General features: G+C 42.0%; 1 protein-coding gene across 5 annotated transcripts in view; it reads left to right on the forward strand.

Moving 5' to 3' along the window:
- The first annotated feature begins 4,638 nt into the window (after positions 1-4,638).
- The window catches only part of wasf3b (WASP family member 3b), a 123,180-nt gene continuing 107,324 nt past the window's right edge, over positions 4,639-20,494 (forward strand). For 3 of the 5 annotated variants that reach the window (XM_043691991.1, XM_043691996.1, XM_043691993.1), the window contains exon 1: positions 4,639-4,789. The gene's annotated coding sequence lies outside the window, so the exon portion shown is untranslated. Of the gene's footprint in view, positions 4,790-20,100; positions 20,240-20,494 lie in introns of all 5 variants that reach the window. The other 2 variants (XM_043691992.1, XM_043691995.1) reach the window with 1 other exon arrangement.

The following is a 20,494-nucleotide window of genomic DNA, read 5'->3' on the forward strand; positions in this document are numbered from 1 at the left end:
TGCTCAAAACAGGTGAAGTCCAAGAGAAATTAGAAAGGGGAATGTTAAAAGGAAATTAGGAGAATGAATGGGGTTGGGAGGGCATGGGAGGATAATAGCAGTAAAATACTGGAAAATCTTACAAGTATATTAAGGGTAAATGGATAACTAGGGAAAGAATAGGGCCCAATAAGGACCGCAGTGGTAATTTGTTCGTGGAGCCAGAGGCTTGCAGAAGGTTCTAATTAAACAATTTTACTTGGTGTTCACTAGTGAGAGGGACAATATGGATACAGAAATCAGGGTGAAGGTCTATGAAATTAGTTGAGACAGAAAGGAGGTTCTGACTGGTCTGGCAAGCTTAAAAGTAGATAAATCTCCAGGTTGTTGAGTGAGGCAAGGGAGGAAATAGCAGGGGCATGTGCAAAAATATTTAATTTCTCTCTAGCCACAGGAGAGGTGCCAGAGGGCTAGAGGACAGCCGACATGGTACTGTCATTCAAGAAGGGATAAACCAGGCAACTACAGGCTAGTCAGTCTAACCTTGGTGTTGGGGAAACTATTGACACAATTCCTAGGGACAGAATTAATCTACACACAGAAAGACAGCTTTAATCAAGAACAGGCAGCATGGTTTTGTTAAAGGGAAGTCATGTCTGATCAACTTGATTGAATTTTTTAAAGAGGTAATCAAGTGTATAGATGAGGGCAATGCAGATAACATACTTGGGCTTCAGCAAGACTTTTGATAAGAGCCTGCATGGGAGATTGATAGCAAAGCTAGAAGTCGATGGTATCCAAGGAAATTTGACTAACTGGACCCAGAATTCGCTGTGTCAGGAAGCAGAGGATGATATTTGAGTAAATCCTGTGTCCAGTGGGATTCCACAGGGTTCAGTGTTGGGGCCCTTGCTTTTTGAGGTGAATATAAATTATTTAGACTTGAATGTAGGAAGGATGATCAGTGAATTTGTGGATGATACAAAAAAATACTGCGGTGGTAAATAGTGAAAAGCATAGTCTTCAATTACAAGAGGATGTAGGTGAGCTGGTCAGATGGGCTGATCAGTGGCAAATGAAATTCAATCTGGATAAGTGTGAGGACAGGACAAACAAAATTTCACATGGCAATCTGCGTCTGTAACTCCATAATCATATTTACAATACTCCATGCATTCATATACATGTTCAGTAACCCTGATTTAGACGTAATTTGTTTCTTCCTTACTCTGACTTTACCTATTAACTTGCTATTGTCTATGCTAGCGTCAGTTGAATCTCTAAGTGTATTGCAAGCCCTGGTACTCTCCCTTGGTTTCCATACTGCTGCCGAGTTATTTAAAACCTTACCAACAGCGCGAGCAATCTGCCCTGCAAAGAACTCAGTTCCAACTCTGTTCAGGTGAAATCTCCCCTCGAGCCATTCCCAGTATGCCAGGAATCTAAAACCTCCCTATTGCACCAACTTTCCATCTGCCTTATTCTCCTGTTTCCATACTCACTTGCTCAAGGCAATATGAACAATTGGAGAAAACTACATTTGAGATCCTGCTTGCTAAGTTTCTACCTACCCAGACTATAGATTACAAAAGCATACCCCCTTCCTACATAAGTCATTGGTACCAACATGGACCACAACCTCTGGATGTTCAGTCTCTCTCAGAAAAATGTCCTGCAGCTGCTCTGTGACATCCTGCACCAAAGTGGCAACATACCATCCTAAAATCATGTTGATGGCCAAGAAACACCTGTATGTTCCACTAACTAATGAATCATTTATCACGATCACTCCTCCTTTCTTCTTCTTCTTTCTACTATACAGCCAAGCTGTTAGCAGTGTCACGAACATGACTCTGAACTGTACTCTCCAAAGAACCAATGCCCTCATCAGTTTGCAAAATGGAAAACCGATTTAAGAGCAGGACACTAGGGAACTCCTGCAAGACTGTCTATTTCTGTTGGATTTCCTGGCAGTCACTCATTTCCTTCCTTCCTGCAGGCTTTTAAGCTGCCATGTGACCATCTCTCTGAACATGCTATCCACATAACATGCTCTCCTTGTGGGTGTGCCACACCACGATCATTCAAGCTCTGAAACTCAGAACTCTACGTTTCTGCAGCTAGAAACTCTTCCTGCACTTGTGGTCATCTAAGACCCATGTAGGGTCCTTGACATCTCACATTACATACCACACATTCCACTCAACTGACCTCTGCTGTCATGTCTTAAATTTATTTAAACTTACTTCCCTTAGGCTAACTTAACTCAGCTTCCTATATAGCTAACCCCTGTTACTTTATTACACTGTCCCTGACATTCACTTACTCCTATCATTTCTCAGTAAATTCTGTCTTCCAAAAATACTTTTAAATCACAAAACAAACAATCCAGCATGATAATGCTGTTTGATTTTTTTCTCTGAAAATTTGTGCCCCAAAGCTGCAGCTGTTAAACTATGCCTTCTGTCTCACAGCTGTGTTGAAGCTGACACAATTCCACTTCCCCAAATTCACTTTCCTTCCCTTTCCCTATTACTCTTGATCTCTTGATTACTTACCAAGAAAAATCTGGCTATCTCAGCCTTTAATACATTTAATGGACCCTGCCTCCACAGCCCATTCATTAAAGAATTCCTCAGATTCACTACCCTCCAACAGAAAAGATTTCTCTCTGTCCGAACCCCTTATTCTGAGATAATGTCTTCTGATCCTAGACCCTCCCATAAGGGAAAACAAAGTTAAAAATCACATAACACCAGGTTATAGTCCAACAGGTTTATCTGGAACCACTAGCTTTCAGAGCACTGCTCCTTCATCAGGCAGTTGTGGAGTAAAGCTGAAAAATGTGTTGTTGGAAAAGCGCAGCAGGTCAGGCAGCATCCAAGGAGCAGGAGAATCGACGTTTCGGGCATAAGCCCTTCTTCAGGAATCATGTTGTGGAGTATAAGATTGTAAGACACAGAATTTATAGCAGAAGTTTACAGTGTGATGTAACTAAAATTATATATTGAAAAAGACCTGGAATATGTAAGGGAAAACAACCTTTCTGCATCTACCCTGTCAAGCCACCTACGTATGTTTCTAGAAAGCCTCTTCTCATTCTTTGTCAATGAGTACGGACCCAACCCATTCAACCCTCCTCTTAATAAATCCCTACATATCTGGGATCAACCTACCAAACTTTCTCCAGACTGCCTCCAATGTCAGTATATTGTTCTTTAGATAATAGGACAAATCTGTTCACAGTATTCCAGCTGTGGTCTGGCTAGTGTCTTGGTCAGCTTTCCTTATGTTTATACCTCATTCCCAGTTGAAATAAAGGACATTATCTCATGGGCACGTTGATCCTGATATTCCAAACATAGAGAAAAAAATCTGGTGGGTAGCCCTTCTCACCACCAATCAATTCTTTTTTATACGAACGTTTTAGCGAGGAGGCAGTCTGCCAATTTAGTTTGATTGATTGCTTGGGCACGTCAGTCTCAAATTAACCCCACAAATATGGTCAACCACAATATGCGTCCATTAACTTATTCTGAAACAAAAATAACAGCAAATGATCGTATTTCCCATAATTCTTTTAGATCGACATCCAACCAAAGGCAAAAATCCTGATATCTGTATGTGATAGTTCTGTTCAATCATTTTTTCAGGCAAATGCGCACGCATTTGAAATTCACATTTGGAGAAATTGTTGGGCGTTTCGCCGTCTACAATGAACTAATGATCTTCCTGTGGAGAAATATTTAGTCTAACTTCGACTGTTAATCTAGGTTAGCTAATATAAAAGGGAAGTTTGAAACAAAAATCAGAAAAAAACTTCTAAATTAGATCTAGTATTGTCACATATTTTGAGCAATAATTGTTCAAAAAGTGGATAATTGTTTACAATCGCTATTTCTTTAACTTGATAAATTCACTGGCTGTTGCCAAACTTGTCCTGATGTTTTCCAAGCAGAGGAAAGAATCGTGGAATTTTAGGCGTGAATGAATCGTGGCAATTAGCTTTCGTCCAAGTATCTGAGGTCTCTCCAAGTGCTGGTATCAAATATTCGAAGGAAGAACTCGGCCTACACCAATGGCGAAACAGCACTATTCAAGCATTGTAATTCTATAGTACTATTTCGCGCATGCAGATTTTCGCACTTTGCGGGTTTATTTTCAAGAAGTCGGTCCCACATTGTTTAAAAAGCAGATAGTGATACTCATTCACTACTGCGTTAAATGAAGCATCCTTGCACTTTCAAGCATTTTTCCCGCGAATCGTACGCTTTGATCCAACGTAGCAAAAACACATAATTTCATATTTTTGGACTACTGCCATTTCAAATTCATGAAATTCACAATATAAAGTGCTTTGAGAACATTCCTCCAGTGTCAGAAAAATCAAAACTGCAGTGAAGGTTTGCACCAATAACACGGAGAGCTGTTGCATCACTTGGGCTTTTGAGAAGCCGGGTCAAAATAAAAGACAGAGCTCGCGCGCTCCCCAGGAGAGACCAGGGACCGCAGCGCGTGCATATGCGAGCGCAAACGAACTTGATGGCTTGTGTTCTCCTCCTATTGGCGGTCAGGCGTGGGAAGGTGGGGCTTAGAGTGGGACGGCATCGGAGGCGAGCGCTCTGAGTAGTCAAGACGTACATCAATCAGAGGGAGTAGACAAGCAGGTTAGGATGAGGTGGCTGGTGACGGGCGCTCGAGAGCCTTTTAACGGATCTGTAACGGACCGAAGGGTAACAGAGAGAATGGAGCAGAGCGAGGGAAGTCTGTCATTTTAAACAATAATTCCTTGTTCGGCAACCATCCCGAGGTAAGAGCCGAGTTAGAATGAGAAAGTTTCCGGGGGGGAGGGGGTTCAGTGTTGGAGGGCCATCAGCGAGATGGGGCGGAGGGGAGCTCGGTTTATTAATAAATCTAATGCAGTCAGAGGCAGCTGGCGCTTCGGTGAAATGCAGAGGTTAAATGGGAGATAAAGGGCCTGCTCTGGATAAGTCGCCGCTTGTTGATCGCCGTGTGGAGATATCGGATCGTTGTCGCTGCCCGTTCTCTCTCCCCGACATTATGGGTCATTGGTATGCGGGATGAATGTGAGGATCAAGCCGGTTGATGGATAGAGGAGGAATACTATCCACTGCCTGTCCCGACTCGGTAGCTTCTACGAGGAAAATTAAACCATTCCCTTCTCACCTTCTTATAGCGGGGTTTTTAGTTTGCGTGGGGTGTGATTAATTCGTCAACATGTTAATTTAAAATAACTCAACGTGGTAGCCTTGATTTTTGTCTCAACGGCTTAAAGCGCTGATGTAAATACAAACCTGTTTTGAGAGACATCAAGGCGCATGGTTACCTGATAGTACTCAATGTAAAAATTAAATATTGAAAGTTGTCTGTAACATTTTTCCAATTGCTCAGCCTTGAGTCTGGATGTTTTCACTAGCAATCACTTAATAAATATTAACCAGCACACTTGCCATACCGATAAAGATTTAACCGGTGTTGAGTTGATGAGTTGAATGATAACCGAATAATTTAACAACAACCCGAAATACATAAAACACTTGAAGCGGTTTTCAGACTTGTTTTATCTGGAGGACCTGTATAAATATGGAAAACTTTGATTGATTAATGACTCCCTGGTTAACACCTACAAGCATGTCCACTGCTTAATAGAAAATAGGGTCGTAATCACCGAAACATATTTCTATTGCTCTACAACCGCAGAAATAAAGAAAAATGTTAGCAGATGGGTAAAAGTTTTTGGATATTTTAAGGACCTTATTTTGAAACGATATATGAAACAGTGGAGATGAAATTCAAAGGAGTAGTTACAACCATTCTTCCACATATTACTTTTGCCAGATAAATTAGAATTATAATGTTAGATTATGTTAATATATAATCGTTACTATGACACGTTTAAATTGGACAACAGTTAATAACAATATTATTTTAGAATAAACACTACAAAAATGTAAAGCACTAGTATAAAATTGTTACAATATTACATGAATTTAAAAAGTATTCTGTTCTGGCTTCTGCAGTGGATTGTGAAGATTCTCTACAACTGACCACAACAGAAATCTTTTAAATCTTTTGCATTTGTGATGAAAATGATTTTTCTTCTCCTGGTAATGGCAAACCCAATCCAAGGATTAGATTAAGAATAGAGATTAAATATACATAAAATCTGTTGGTATTCACTGGCAAGTTACTTTAGTAGGGTAGATCGAGATAACTTCCAATACTGGTGAGAGAGTCTAGACCAGGCCATTTAGAAGAGAAACAGTTCTTCACACAAAGTGTGTAGAAGCATTAATCTATTTTGTGCCAAAATCTTTTGATCCAACTCAGTTCATTCCTGCTGCCGCTCAAAACAATATTTTGTCCATGTATTAGTCTATAAATTTTTTTTTTAAAAAAACTACTGTACTAATTTGAACAAAATTTGATACATAGATAGAAAATGGCCTGAGGGGGAGCTGATTTTGGTGAGATATAGATTCAGATCCTTGAATGTTTTTAAAGATTCACTAACAATAGGTAAAGGAGTGAATTGACTTTTATAGAATGTTTTGTTTTTTGTATAAAATGCTTTTGATTGTTTAAATATCTTGTGGGTTGCTTCGCCTGCTGTGATGGAATTTGTCACTCCAGTCAAAATGTGAGCAGATATTCAAAGAGGTTGTTGGATATGGATTGACTTGTAGCCTGCTTTGTGAAATAAAGGTGAGATAAGAATGACTGCCCTTGCTATTAAGCGTTTGACCGAATGTAGCATCTAGGAGTCCTAGGAAAACCGGAGTCAGTGGATATCAGAGAGAAAACACCCACTGGTTGCAGTCACACCTGGCACACAAGAAGATGGTTGTGGTAGTTGGAGGTCTCCAGGACATAGCTGTATGAGTTGTTTCGAGGTTGTGTCCCAGGCCCAACCATCTTCAGCAGTTTCAGCCGTGACCTTCCTCCATGATAAGGTCAGAAATGGGGATGTTTGCTGGTGATTGTGCTACATTCAGAATAGTTTTAGATCTTGAAGTAGTCATGCCCAAATGCAGCACGATCTGAATAATATCCAGGTTTCAGCAGAAAATTGACAATAACATTCAGGCCACACAATGTCAAGTAATGACCAATTCCAATAAGAAACAAGCTAACTAGCCCTCCATATAATTCCATACTGTTATCTTATCTTGATGAGTTTAACTCCAAAAACTCAAGGAGTTTGACATCATCCAGGAAAGTGAGGATAATCTATCACACTCCTAACTTGTGCCTTATAAATGGTGGGTGGTTATTGGAGTGTTAGGAGGTGAGTTACGTGCTGCAGTACTCCCAGTCTCTGACCTCTGTTGTAGTCACTGTGTTTTTATGGCTAGTATAGTTCAGTTTCTGGTAAATGATAACTCTTGGGATGATGATAGTGGGAGATTCAATGTGATATAGCATTTTCAACATAAAAATATTCCATGGTGTTTTGCAGTAGAGAAGTGGACATATCTTGGAAGTTTGTTGGTCTGGAGATTTATAGAGATACAGAGGGGCAAGTTATGTCGGGATTGGAAAAGGATGAGAATTTTAAAAGTGAAATATTGTTCACTGGTAGTAAGTGCAGGTATGGAGAGACAAAAGATAATGGGGCATGAATCAGTGGAATTTATTCTTTTATTAATTTTGGATCAAGTTTACTGTATCCCAGTCAGGAGTATGTTGGAGTAGTCAAATCTGAAGGTAACTAAAGCTGGAGCGAGGGTTTCAACAGCAGGAGAGTTGATAAAGATTGATCACAGGTAGAAATAGGTAGTCGTAGTGACAAATGAATATATAGCTTATCTGAGGGTAAGATATAATGCACAAATTGTGGAACTGTGCTTTAAAGCTGCTTGGGAGAAGGATAGAATTGTTGGTCATATTATCTTTCCAATATTTAATTGAAGGAAATTGTTTTCATCCTGTATTGAATATTGATAAACAATCTAAAGTTTAGTTTCAGTAGATGTGTAAATCAGAGTGGTGGTGAGGTAGAAATTGGTTTCATCAATGGGAATTGACATGTTTTAGGATCATGTTGTGAAAAGATAGCATGTTAAATGAAAAATACAAGGAACACAAGAAGTAGCACTTTAATTATACACCTTTCAGTCTAGTGTACTGCATTTGCTGCTCCCATTATAGTTTCCTTTACATTGGTGAGAGCAAATGCAGAAGACTTATGCTTTGTGCATAGGAATGACCCTTATCCATCAGTTGCGTTCCATTTTAATAAACCATATTGTTCTGATATTAACATTTCTACCCTGATCTTGCTGCAAAATTCTAATGGGGCAAAACACAAATTCGAAGAACCACAACTTGTTTCTTTTCGTCACTTTCTTGCCTGAGGTCTCACCGTTGAATTACATAACTTCAGAAACTGACTACATTATGTCTGTTCTCCATTTTGTTCTTCTGATGTTCTCCTCCTTCCCCCCCCCCCACCCCCCTTTCCCCACAGTCTTGTTTTGTTTGTAGCAAATTGCTTGAGCAACTCAGCAGGTCTGGCAGCATCTGTAGATTTTAAAAAAGTTAATGTTTTGAAAGTGACCCTTCTTCAGAACAGATAGCAGTTAGGCAAATTTGGTATTTATGCTGATGACAAGGCATAGGGGAAAAAGAGTAAGCTGATCAATAGAGACAGAGCTTAGAGAGAGAGAGAGGAAAAAATAAGACAAGCATACAAAAGGAACAATCCTTGGATAATAAACCAGGGAAGGAGAGAAGCTAAAGTAAAATGGAAATGTGAAACCAAGAACAGAAATTTCTGGAGAAATTCAGCAAGTCTAGTATCATCTGTGGGGAGGGAAGCAGAGTTAATGTTTTGAGTCTAGTGACCTTCGAGGTGTTGAGTTGAACTGGCAGGCAATTGGAAGCTTTGGGGTCATTTTTATGGACAGACTGCAAAGCAGTCACCCAGTCTGCATTTCACCTCCCAACTGTAGAGGAGACCCACATTGTGAGCAGCACATGCAGTAGACTAGATTGAGTGAAGTGCAGGTAAATCGCTGCTTCACCTGGAAGGTGTGTCTGGGACCTTGGATAGTGAGGAAGGAGGAGGTAAATGGGCAAGTGTTGTACTTTCTCTGATTGCATGGGAAAGTGTTGTAGCAGTGTGGGAAGGTGTTGGGAATGTCCAAGTGGGAACAGTCCCTGCAAAATGCTGACAGTGGAGGGGAGGGAAATTTGTGTTTAGGGTAATGAGGAAAACAGAAGTGTTGCATCTCCTGCAAGGTTAGTGAGGAGGGAAGAGGTAAACGGGCAAGAATTGCATCTTCTGTGAAATGCAACACAATGTCCCCAATCCAACATTTCTGTCTCAGGTATATTGCAGTGCTCCAGGGAGGCTCAACATAAACTAGAGAATGACATCTCCTCTTCTGCTTGGGGACCTGACAACCTTCAGGACCCAAAATCAAGTTTGATAGTTTTACAGTATGAACATCTCCTTACCTGTGCACTACTGACCTCCATACCAGGTCCTGTAATGATATAGGTTACTTTCAGCACAGACAGCCCATTTTCACCAACTCATAGCCCCCATTATCATCTGTCTAACTTCTCTTCCTCCCTGGCTTACTATCAACAATCTCTTTGTCTGCCTAGCCTTTTTTCTCTATCTCTATCTATCTGCTCACCCCTTTCCTTTCTACCCTTGTCATTAGCATAAATACCCCATTTTCTTAGCTGCTATCAGTTCTGGAAAAGGGTCGCTGTAGTTGAAACATTAACTGTGTTTCATTCTCCATAGATGCAGCCAGACCTATTCATTTCTCCAGCAATTTCTGTTTTTGTTTCTTTCAGATCTCAAGCATCCACAGTTCTTTGTTTTATTTTCTTGTGCTATTTGTGTCTCACTTACTTTGTCTTTATTACAGAGAACACATTCTCTCTCTTTCAAAACCATTATACATCTTTGTTTTCTCTCTTTCACCACTATTAGCAACCTTTTCGTCTTTTGTGCAGGGCCCTTCACCAAATCCACCCCCCTTCCCTACCACAGTGTTGCTGCTTTTCCTCCTCTGTCAAAAGTATGTTTTTTAAAAAAACAATTCAACATATTTCAGTTCTGAAGAAGAGTCATACCAATTCAAAATGTTAACTCTCTTTCTCTCTCTGCAGATGCTGCCAGACTTGCTAAGTTTCTTCAGCATTCTCTATGTTGTTACTGCGTTATAGGTTGTGTTAGTCTTCGTTTTCATCTTGTTCCTCAATTACCTTTGTATTTGGCTGATCATGCTTCCATCACCAAATACATCTTCTCATTTATCTACTGTCAGCATTCTGAATAGAATAAATGATTCTGTGCATCTGGTCTATGCTTCTCTTGTCCTAAAAATTTCCTGTACTCTTGCTGGTTCCCTCCCAGATACAAATAATTGCAGAAGATATATCAATTTTTCATTAATGGCATGGTGGCTCAGTGGTTCAGGATGGCATGGTGGCTCAGTGGTTAACATGGTTGCCTCACAGCACCAGGGACCCGGTTTCAAAGCATGCTGTGGGTGACTGTCTGTGTGGAGTTTGCACATTCTCCATGTGTCTGTGTGGGTTTCCTCCGGATGCTCTGGTTTCCTGCCACAATCCAAAATATGTGTAATTTAGGTGAATTGGCCATGCTAAATTGCCCATAGTGTTCAGGGATGTGTGGGTTGAATGTCAGGGGTGAATGTAGGATGGGAGAATGGATCTAGGTTGGTTACTGTTCAGAGGGTTGGTGTGGACGAAGGGCCTGTTTCCACATTGTAGGGATTCTAATTCTAATTCAATGTTCTCCACACCACTACTCAAGACCCCAAAAACACTCTGCAGGTGAAAATATGGTTTACATGTGCTTTCTTGAAGCTAGTCTTCACTATTCACAATGCAATAAAGGGACAAAATGCAAATTTGGTAATATGATTGCTAACTACTTTCATTTTGTCAGCAACCGACGTTAAACTTATTTTTGCATGGTAATTTCTACATCTTGCTCCCAACCTGATTTCCTTTTCATAATTAAAAGGAAAAATGCTGGAAATACTCTACAGGTCAGGAAACATATTTGGAGAGAAACAGAATTAACATTTGTGGTCAACCATCCTTTAACATGAGGAAAGATAGAGATTTAATAGGTTTGAACAAGTGAAAGGGGAAGAGGAGTGGAAGAATGAAAAAGAAGGCATGTGAAGCTGGAGGGCAGGAGTGATTACATGAAAGAAGATCTCATGATACAAAAGTTAAAGAGAGCGTTAATGATGATGATGTCAATGCAGGTTGAATATCCATTATCCTTGAGTTCAAGAACCAAAAAGATCTAAAAATCAAAGGCCCAAATGACCTAAAAGTGAATTTGTTTTTCCTGGTATGACTGAACAGACTCAAATGGACTAAAGTGTGTGCAAAAATCAAGATTTGGAGTTGCCGGTGTTGGACTTGGGTGTACAAAGTTAAAAATCACACAACACCAGGTTATAGTCCAACAGGTTTAATTGAAAGCTGGTGTGCTTCCAATTAAACCTGTTGGACTATAACCTGGTATTGTGTGATTTTTAACTTTGCAAAAATCAAAATCTTTTATCTGACGCCAATTTCAAGTAGAAGATTCCTGACCTGTAGTAGTAATGATATTGTCCATGGCGTTTTACATTGTTTCAGTGAAACTCAACACAAACTTGAAAAACAGCAGCTCATCTTTCCAATAGGTACTTACAGCCTTCTAGTCCCACTGTTGACTTTTACAATGTAAATCAGCAAAGATGTGCCAGCACTTTGTGGAATTGGGGGTGGAGAGTGGGTCACTACTTTGGGTGTGGAATGCCATCTGAAATGGTTACCCTCTTAATTTTTGCCTCATTGTTTGCTTATGGATATTGGAAGTGGCTCCAATTTTACTGTTACTTGTTTCCCTTTCCATGCAGCTATCCTGCTTTATATATTAACACATTTTCTGGGTCTTGAATATGCCATTTATTTTTCTATTTTCTTTTAGTATGCTAGCTTTTTTCTGTTATTTAACCATCTCCTTTACTCCCTTAATTGCTTCACAGATTATTCTTTTTAGTTTCATGAGAATGTGACTTTAACTGCATTCCTTCTTTTCAGCTGTCAGTAATATGTTAAATCTTGACTTTTACCCCATCTGTAGAGGTTGGGACTATTTTCTACTTTTACAAATAGTCATTTGGTAGTGCAGCTATTGAATATTGTTGGGGAAAAAAGCGTGTTTTGTCAAAGTGGTTTGTCTTGCACTCATTAGTTTGCAAGAATACTAATTTAAGGAGAGTACCAAAATTTATATATATTTAATGATATGGGGATGTACAAAGTTAAAAATCACACAACACCAGGTAATAGTCCAACAGGTTTAATTGGAAGCACTAGCTTTTGGAGTGCTGCACCTTCATCAGGTGGTTATGGAGTATAAGATTGTAAGACACAGAATTTATAGCAAAAGTTTACAGTGTGATGTAACTGAAATTATACACTGAAAAATACCTTGATTGTTTGTTAAGTCTCACATCTGTTGGAATGACCATGTTAGTTTCATTTTTTTCATACGTATGTAAATCACAAAACTTTTTTTAAAAAATGTTACATTCTCAAGTAAACTTTAACAATTGGTGTCAGCCCAGAGAATATCGGATATTAGCATCCCTTTGTGCTGCTGTCTGTGCCATAATGTTTAGATTGATTCTAATCTAAAAAAATGAATTAACAGAATCTTGCATGGATTCATGCAGTTTTTGAGCAAAGTACAATGTAACTGTGCAAGTACAAAATCACCCCACAAACGTGTGCGTGTGTGTGTGTGTGTACAGTGCAATGGGGGTCACCTGTAGTGCGACATGAACCCAAGATCCTGGTTGAGGCCATCCCTATGGGTACCTAACTTAGCTATCTGTCCCTGCTTGGCCACATTTTGCTGCTGCCTGTCACGAAGTCCGCCTTGGAGGATGGTCACCTGAAGGTCTGAGATCGAATGTTCTGGACCACTGAAGTGTGCTGCTGCAAGACATGTCAGTGTGGACATGGATACTACCATTACGCTTGGGGACACCTCCCACCATGTATGTGGCAGATACTCCTGTGACTCAGCCAATGTTGTCTGTCTCATACGCTGCAGGCAAGGATGCCCTAAGGCATGGTACTTTGGGGAAACCGAGCAGAGGCTACGGCAACGGATGAATGAGCACCGCACAACAATCAACAGACAGGAGTGTTCCCTCCCAGTTGGAGAACACTTCAGCGGTCTGGGACATTCGACCTTGGACCTTCAGGTGACCGTCCTCCAAGGCGGACTTCGGGACAGGCAGCAGCGAAAAGTGGCAGAGCAAAGACTGATAGCTAAATTCAGTACCCATAGGGATGGCCTCAACCGGGACCTTGGGTTCATGTCACACTACAGGTGACCCCATTGCACCACACACACACAGGCACTCCTATATATATACACACACACACACGCAGCCCTACGCACACACACACATGCGCACACACACAGGCACTCCTACACACATACACGTACAGGTTTGTGGGGTGAATTTGTACTTGCACAGTTACATTGTACTGCATGAATCCATATAAGATTCTGTTAATTCATTTTTTAGATTAGAATCAGTCTAAACATTATGGCACAGACAGCAGCACAGAGGTGTGCTAATACCCAGTACATTGTCGGGGCTGACACCAATTGTTAAAGTTCACTTGAGAATGTAACTTTTTTAAAAAAAGTTTTGCGATTTACACATGAAAGAAGAAGTGAAACTAACATGGTCATTCTAACAGATGAGAGACTTAACAAATAATCGAGGTATTTTTCAATATATAATTTCAGTTACCTCACACTGTAAACATTTTTGCTATAAATTCTGTGTCTTACAGTCTTATACTCCACAACCACCTGATGAAGGAGCAGTGCTCCGAAAGCTAGTGCTTCCAATTAAATCTATTGGACTATAATCTGTTGTTGTGATTTTTAACTATATATTTCATGTTTGTTTGGCAAGTGAACTCTGGTAGAGGCATTGCCATGGAGAATGCACTCATTAATATTGGTTGACAGCTAACTATCAGACTTGGTTTAAATTTTAAACCAGGCAGGTTGACTCTGGTCGGGGCATTCCTGAGAAATGAAACCGTGAAGGGCTGCCACCTATTTTAAGTTGAAATAGGTACAACATATGTACATGCTCTTCCTGATCAAAACGAACAGGACCATGTGTATTAATATATGTAGCTTTCAGTACACACTTGCGTCACAGTGTAAGCCTGATGGACAATCCTGAATTGGCCATCAGTATCATGTTTCATACATTCAGGATTATCCAGCAAAGTTATCCGATTACAGAATTACATCTGATGTTGCACAGTTTTTTGCACGTTTTGCAAGTGTGATCAAGGCTGATTAGGGATTGTCAACATGGCGTTGAACTTGATTGTTACTTCTTCAAAAAAAAGTCAAAGAGGATTGATGGGGGCAGAGTGGTGGACGTGATCTATATGGACTTTGTAAGGCATTCAACAAGGTACTGGGAAACTGGTTAGCGAGGTTCGATGTCATGGAATACAGAGGAACCTCAACTATCCGAATATCAATTATCCGAAGGAGATCTCGAGGTCCCGATAGAAACATTGCATCAAAGATGTGTTTCCAACACTGATCGCATCTTTTGTTTACAATGATTAAACAGGTGCCGTCTCCAAATGCCTAACCTCCTCTCTTTTTTTTTCCCTGGAGTTCTACACAGGGGTGTACCCTAAACCCCCCTTTCCCAGATAATCTCTCCAACATTGTCCTATATAGGGTAAAGGTGGAACCTGTCTAAAGGAGGAACCTGTCAAAAGGTTGCAGTAGAAAGTTGTGTGTGAGTGTGCTATTTGGTGACATACCCCGCAAAGGCAGCAGCAACACCAGCAGTCATGTTGTTGGTGTCCAGTCTGGCTGCCCTGGAGAGGGGGTAGGGGAATGGGGTTGGGGGGCAGTGTTGGATGGGGCGGGTGGGCAGGGACGTTGTTCAACGGGGTTGGGGAGGTGTGTGTGGGGGCGGGGTTTGGGGGGCGTTGTTGAATGGGGGCGGGTGTGGGGGGTGTTGGACGGAGGAGCAGGGGCTCGTGCCTGGTGTGTTGCTGCCTTGTCTCCTGAATGGAGAGCAGACTTAAAAAAAACTCCAAGTCCCAGAGGAAAGACACTTAATTGATTAACCCAATATGCAATTATCCGAACGAAATCTGATGCCCGCCCATTTCCTTCAGATAATTGAGGTCCCTCTGTACAGGGAGAACTAGCAAATTGGTTACAGAACTGGTAGAGGACAGAGGGTGGTGGTGGAGGGTTGTTTTTCAGACTGGAGGCCTGTGACCAGTGGAGTGCTACAAGGCTCGGTGCTGGGTCCATTACTCCATCATTCATAAAAATGAGTTAGATATGAACAAAGGAGGTTAAGTTAGTAAGTTTGCAGATGACTGGGAGTGTAGTGAACAGCGAAGAAGGTTACCTCCGATTACAACAGGATCTTGATCAGATGGGCCAGTGGACTGAGGAGTGGCAGATGGAGTGTATTTAGACAAATATGAGGTGCTGCATTTTGGGAAAACAAATCTTAGCAGAACGTATACATTTAATGATAAAGTCTGAGGGTGTTTTGCCCAACAAAAAGACTTTGGAGTGCAGGTTCACACCTCCTTGAAAGTAGAGTCACCAGTAGATAGGATAGTGAAGAAGGCATTTGATATGCTTTCCTTTATTGGTCAGAGCATTGAGTATAGAAGTTGGGAGGTCATGTTGCGACTGTACAAGATGTTGGTTAGGCCACCTTTGGAATATTCGTGCAGTTCTTGTCTCCTTCCTATGGGAAAGGTGTTGTGAAGCTTGAATTGGTTCAGAAAAGATTTACAAGGATGTTGCCAGGGTTGAAGGATTTGAACTATGGGGAGAGGCTGAATAGGCTAGGGCTGTTTTCCCTGGAGCGTTGAAGGCTGAGGGGTGACCTCATAGAGGTTTATAAAATCATGAGGGGCTTGCATAGGATAAATAGACAAGGTCATTACCCTGGGATTCCAGAACTAGAGGGCACAGGTTTAGGGTGAGAGGGGAAAGATATAAAAGGGACTTACTTAAGAGGCAACGTTTTCATCCAGAGGGTGGTGTGTGCATGGAATGAGCTACCGAGGAAGTGGTGGAGGCTGGTACAATTGTAACATTTGAATAGGAAGGATTTAGAGGGATCTGGGCCAAGTGTTGGCAAATGGGACTCGATTAGGTTGGGATATCTGGCTGGAACGGACAGGTTGGACCAAAGGGTCTATTTCCATACTGTACATCTCTATGACTCTATGAATAATTACCCAATCCTTCACATAGTAGACTTGAATGCAAAATGGGCAGAGGGACTGCTTTCACAAAGCTGAACATGAGCCATGCATACAAAACAATTGCGATTAGGTGAGGATTCCCAGATATTATAATTAATACCCATAAGGGTTTGTACCAATATATGAGATTGCCTTTAGGGGTGTCATCAGCCTGTACCATTTTCCAGCGGACAATGGAGAACATTTTTCAAGCTATACCCCAGGTTGCGATTTATCTGAGTTTATGTGCTGACAACTGGGAAGACCAATAAGTGAATTTAGAGAACTTGGATACAGTGCTTAAACATCCCTCCCAGGGCTGTGTGCACCGTAAGGGGAAAAAAATGTGTTCCAGGCACCTCAAGTGACCTATCTAGGCTATGATTCGTCAAGACCAGGCGATACCCGCTGAAAGATAAAGTGAGGGCAATCAATAGGTACCCCTGCTCCCACATCTATACTGGAGTTTAGGTCTTGTCTTTAGTTGTTGAATTATTATGGAAAATTCATACATACATAGAGTCATAGAGATGTACTGCATGGAAACAGACCCTTCGGTCCATCCCGTCCACGCCGAACAGATATCCCAACCCAATCCAGTCCCACCTATCAGCACCTGGCCCATATCCCTCCAAACCCTTCTATTCATATACCAATCCAAAATGCCTCTTAAATGTTGCAATTGTACCAGCCTCCACCACCCCCTCTGGCAGCTCATTCCATACATGTACCACCCTCTGCATGAAAAAGTTGCCCCGTAGGTCTCTTTTATATCTTTCCCCTCTCACCCTGAACCTATGCCCTCTGGACTCCCCAACCCCAGGGAAAAGACTTTGCCTATTTACCCTATCCATGCCCTTCATAATTTTGTAGACCTCTATAAGGTCACCCCCTCAGCCTCTGATGCTCCAGTGAAAACAGCCCCAGCCTGTTCAGCCTCTCCCTGTAGCTCAAATCCTCCAACCCTGGTAACATCCTTGTAAACCTTTTCTGAAGACTTTCAAGTTTCACAACATCTTTCCTATAGGAAGGAGACCAGAATTACATGCAACCTTCCAACAGTGGCCTAACCAATGTCCTGTACAGCGGCAATTCCTGTACTCAATACTCTGACCAATAAAGGAAAACATACCAAACGCCTTCTTCACTATCCTATCTACCTGCAGCTCCACATTCAAGGAGCTATGAACCTGCACTCCAAGGTCTCTTTGTTCAGCAACACTCCCTAGGACCTTACCATTAAGTGCATAAGTCCTGCTAAGATTTGCTTTCTCAAAACGCAACACCCCGCATTTATCTGAATTAAACTCCATCTGCCACTTCTCAGCCCATTGGTCCATCTGGTCAAGATCTTGTTGGAATGTGAAGTAACCCCCTTTACTGTCCACTACACCTCCAATTTTGGTGTCATCTGCAAGCTTACTAACTGTACCTCTTATGCTCGCACCCTAATCATTTATGTAAATGACAAAAAGCATACACTGGCCTCTATCCTGCCACTCTTACGTCTGCTATTGAAAAAGGATCAGATTTGGAAATGGTCTTGTAGCTAAGAGATAGCCTTTAGGGGAGTAAAGAAGCAGCTAAAATGTCGGTACACTTTGATCCCAAGCGAGATGTGGTGCTGAGATGTGATGCCTCCCTGTACAGTGTCAGAGTAGTGCTGGCTCACTGGTAGCCCATGGGAGAGGAACGCCTGAGAATTCATGCTTCCTGGACTTTGGCTAATGCCGAACGAAAATACGCCTAGACAGAGAAGGAAGGTTTTGTGGTTGTCTTGGTGTGAGAAATTTCACTAATACCTTTTATTTATGTGAATTTCTAATAGTAATGGACCACAACTTCTTACTAGGGCTACTTAAAGAGAACAGGGCCATGCTGCCCATAGCTTCAGGTCAAATTCAGTGGTGAGCTGTTAGTCTGAGTGCATACAGTTATGAACTGGAGGCCAAGTGGCAAATGCAGATGTTTTGAACTGTCTCCCACTGGTGGGAAAACCACCAGTGGTGCAACTGCTTGATGTCTGTTCTGGTTTTAAACTTTCCAGACACCCTTTTGGTCACTGCTAACAATATCAGATTGTGGACACACAGATCCTGTCCTTGCAAAACTAAAACAGTTGGTGGTGATGGGGAAATGAAAGGGCCATCACAGCCAGGATTGAAACCTTTCTGGACCCAGTGAGACCAGATCACCATAGAGGATGGCATATTATTATAGGGAGCATAGAACATAGAACAATACAGCGCAGTACAGGCCCTTTGGCCCTCGATGTTGCGCCGATCCAAGCCCACCAACCTATACTAACCCACTATCCTCCATATACCTATCCAATGCCCGCTTAAATGCCCATAAAGAGGGAGAGTCCACCACTGCTGCTGGCAGGGCATTCCATGAACTTACGACTCGCTGAGTGAAGAACCTACCCCTAGCTTCAGTCCTATATCTACCCCCCCCTTAATTTAAAGCTATGCCCTCTTGTAATACCCGACTCCATACGCGGGAGAAGGTTCACACTGTCAACCCTATCTAATCCCCTAATCATCTTGTACACCTCAATCAAGTCACCCCTAAACCTTCTTTTCTCTAATGAAAACAGCCCCAAGTGTCTCAGTCTTTCCTCATACGATCTTCCTTCCATACCAGGCAACATCCTGGTAAACCTCCTCTGCACCCGTTCCAGTGCCTCCACATCCTTCCTATAGTATGGCGACCAAAACTGCACACAATATTCCAGATGCGGCCGCACCAGAGTCTTATACAACTGCATCCCAAGCGATGTACGTGTCTTGGGAGCAAGACTGATTGTCCTAAACAAAGGTTGCTGTCAGAGGGTGGCATGGTGGCTCAGTGGTTAGCACTGCTGCCTCACAACACCAGGGTCCCAGGTTCGATTCCAGCCTTGAACGACTGTCTGTGTGGAGTTTGCACATTCTCCCCGTGTCAGCGTGGGTTTCCTCTGGGTGCTCTGGTTTCCTCCCACAGTTCAAAGATGTGCAGGTCAGGTGAATTGGCCATGCTAAATTGTCCACAGTGCTGCATGCATTAGTCAGAGGGAGATGGGTCTGGGTGGGTTACTCTTCAGATGGTCGGTGTGGACTGGTTGGGCCGAAGGGCCTGTTTCCACACTGTAGGCAATCTAATCTAATCTAATCAGATACTGACGGAACTGCACTAGGGTCATCCAGAGGTTTCCAAAATGAAGTTGTTGGTGAGAAGTTATGTCTGGCAGCCAGACTGGATGCTGACATAGCTGTGTTGGTAGGACAGTGCCAACAAGGACAAAATTACTGCCAGCAGCTCCTCCACATTCATGCAATGGCTGGGTAAAACCTGGATTAGGTTACACTTCCTCTATGCCAGTCCCTTCATTGGCTCAATGTGGCCATGCACAGTTCATTTGTCAGACATTGGGATGACAATTGAAAAGCTGTGAGCATCTTTTGCAATGCATGGACCATCATTTAAAGTAGGGATTTCAAGTGTATTCAGGTCATTCCTGAAGAAGGGCTTATGCCCGAAACGTCGATTCTCCTGTTCTCTGGATGCTGCCTGACCTGCTGCGCTTTTCCAGCAACACATTTTCATTTCAAGTGTATCCTCAAGTTGAATAGCATTCGGCATATAAAGACCGCTTCATATCCTCCCATTGTCCAATGGTCAGGCAGAAAGAGTAGTCCAAACCTTGAAGGCAGGCTTAAAGAAGCAACCTACAGCTTCACTTGATACCAAACTGTCCCGATTTCTGTTTGATTATAGGATCACCTCTCCCATAAAGACAGTTTCAGCAGAGTTGCTAACTCCGCACCAGGTTAAATCTGATCTTCCTGGACCTGAGGGAGGGTTGTGAAACAGCATCAGGATCACCACTGCTCGACACAAGGCTCTTCTAAGAGAGGTAATTTATTTCAGGGGACGAAGTTTGGTGTCAAAACCACAGAGTGGCTCTGCGTCAGTAAGAGGCACGGTCAATGCAAGGTCACATTAGTTCACACACAGTGCACATACCTGAGGAAGTCCTGATAGCTGCAACTCCCAAATGGGGCAGGAGCAAAATGTAGCTGGCCCCTCAGAACATCCAGCAAGGTTGTCAGAACCCATAGGTTCTCCCTCTTCACCTAGCATCGAAGAAACTCCTGAGGACGAAATGGAT

Source organism: Chiloscyllium plagiosum, chromosome 6 (assembly GCF_004010195.1).
Source record: "Chiloscyllium plagiosum isolate BGI_BamShark_2017 chromosome 6, ASM401019v2, whole genome shotgun sequence".
In the NCBI taxonomy this organism is placed as follows: domain Eukaryota; kingdom Metazoa; phylum Chordata; class Chondrichthyes; order Orectolobiformes; family Hemiscylliidae; genus Chiloscyllium; species Chiloscyllium plagiosum.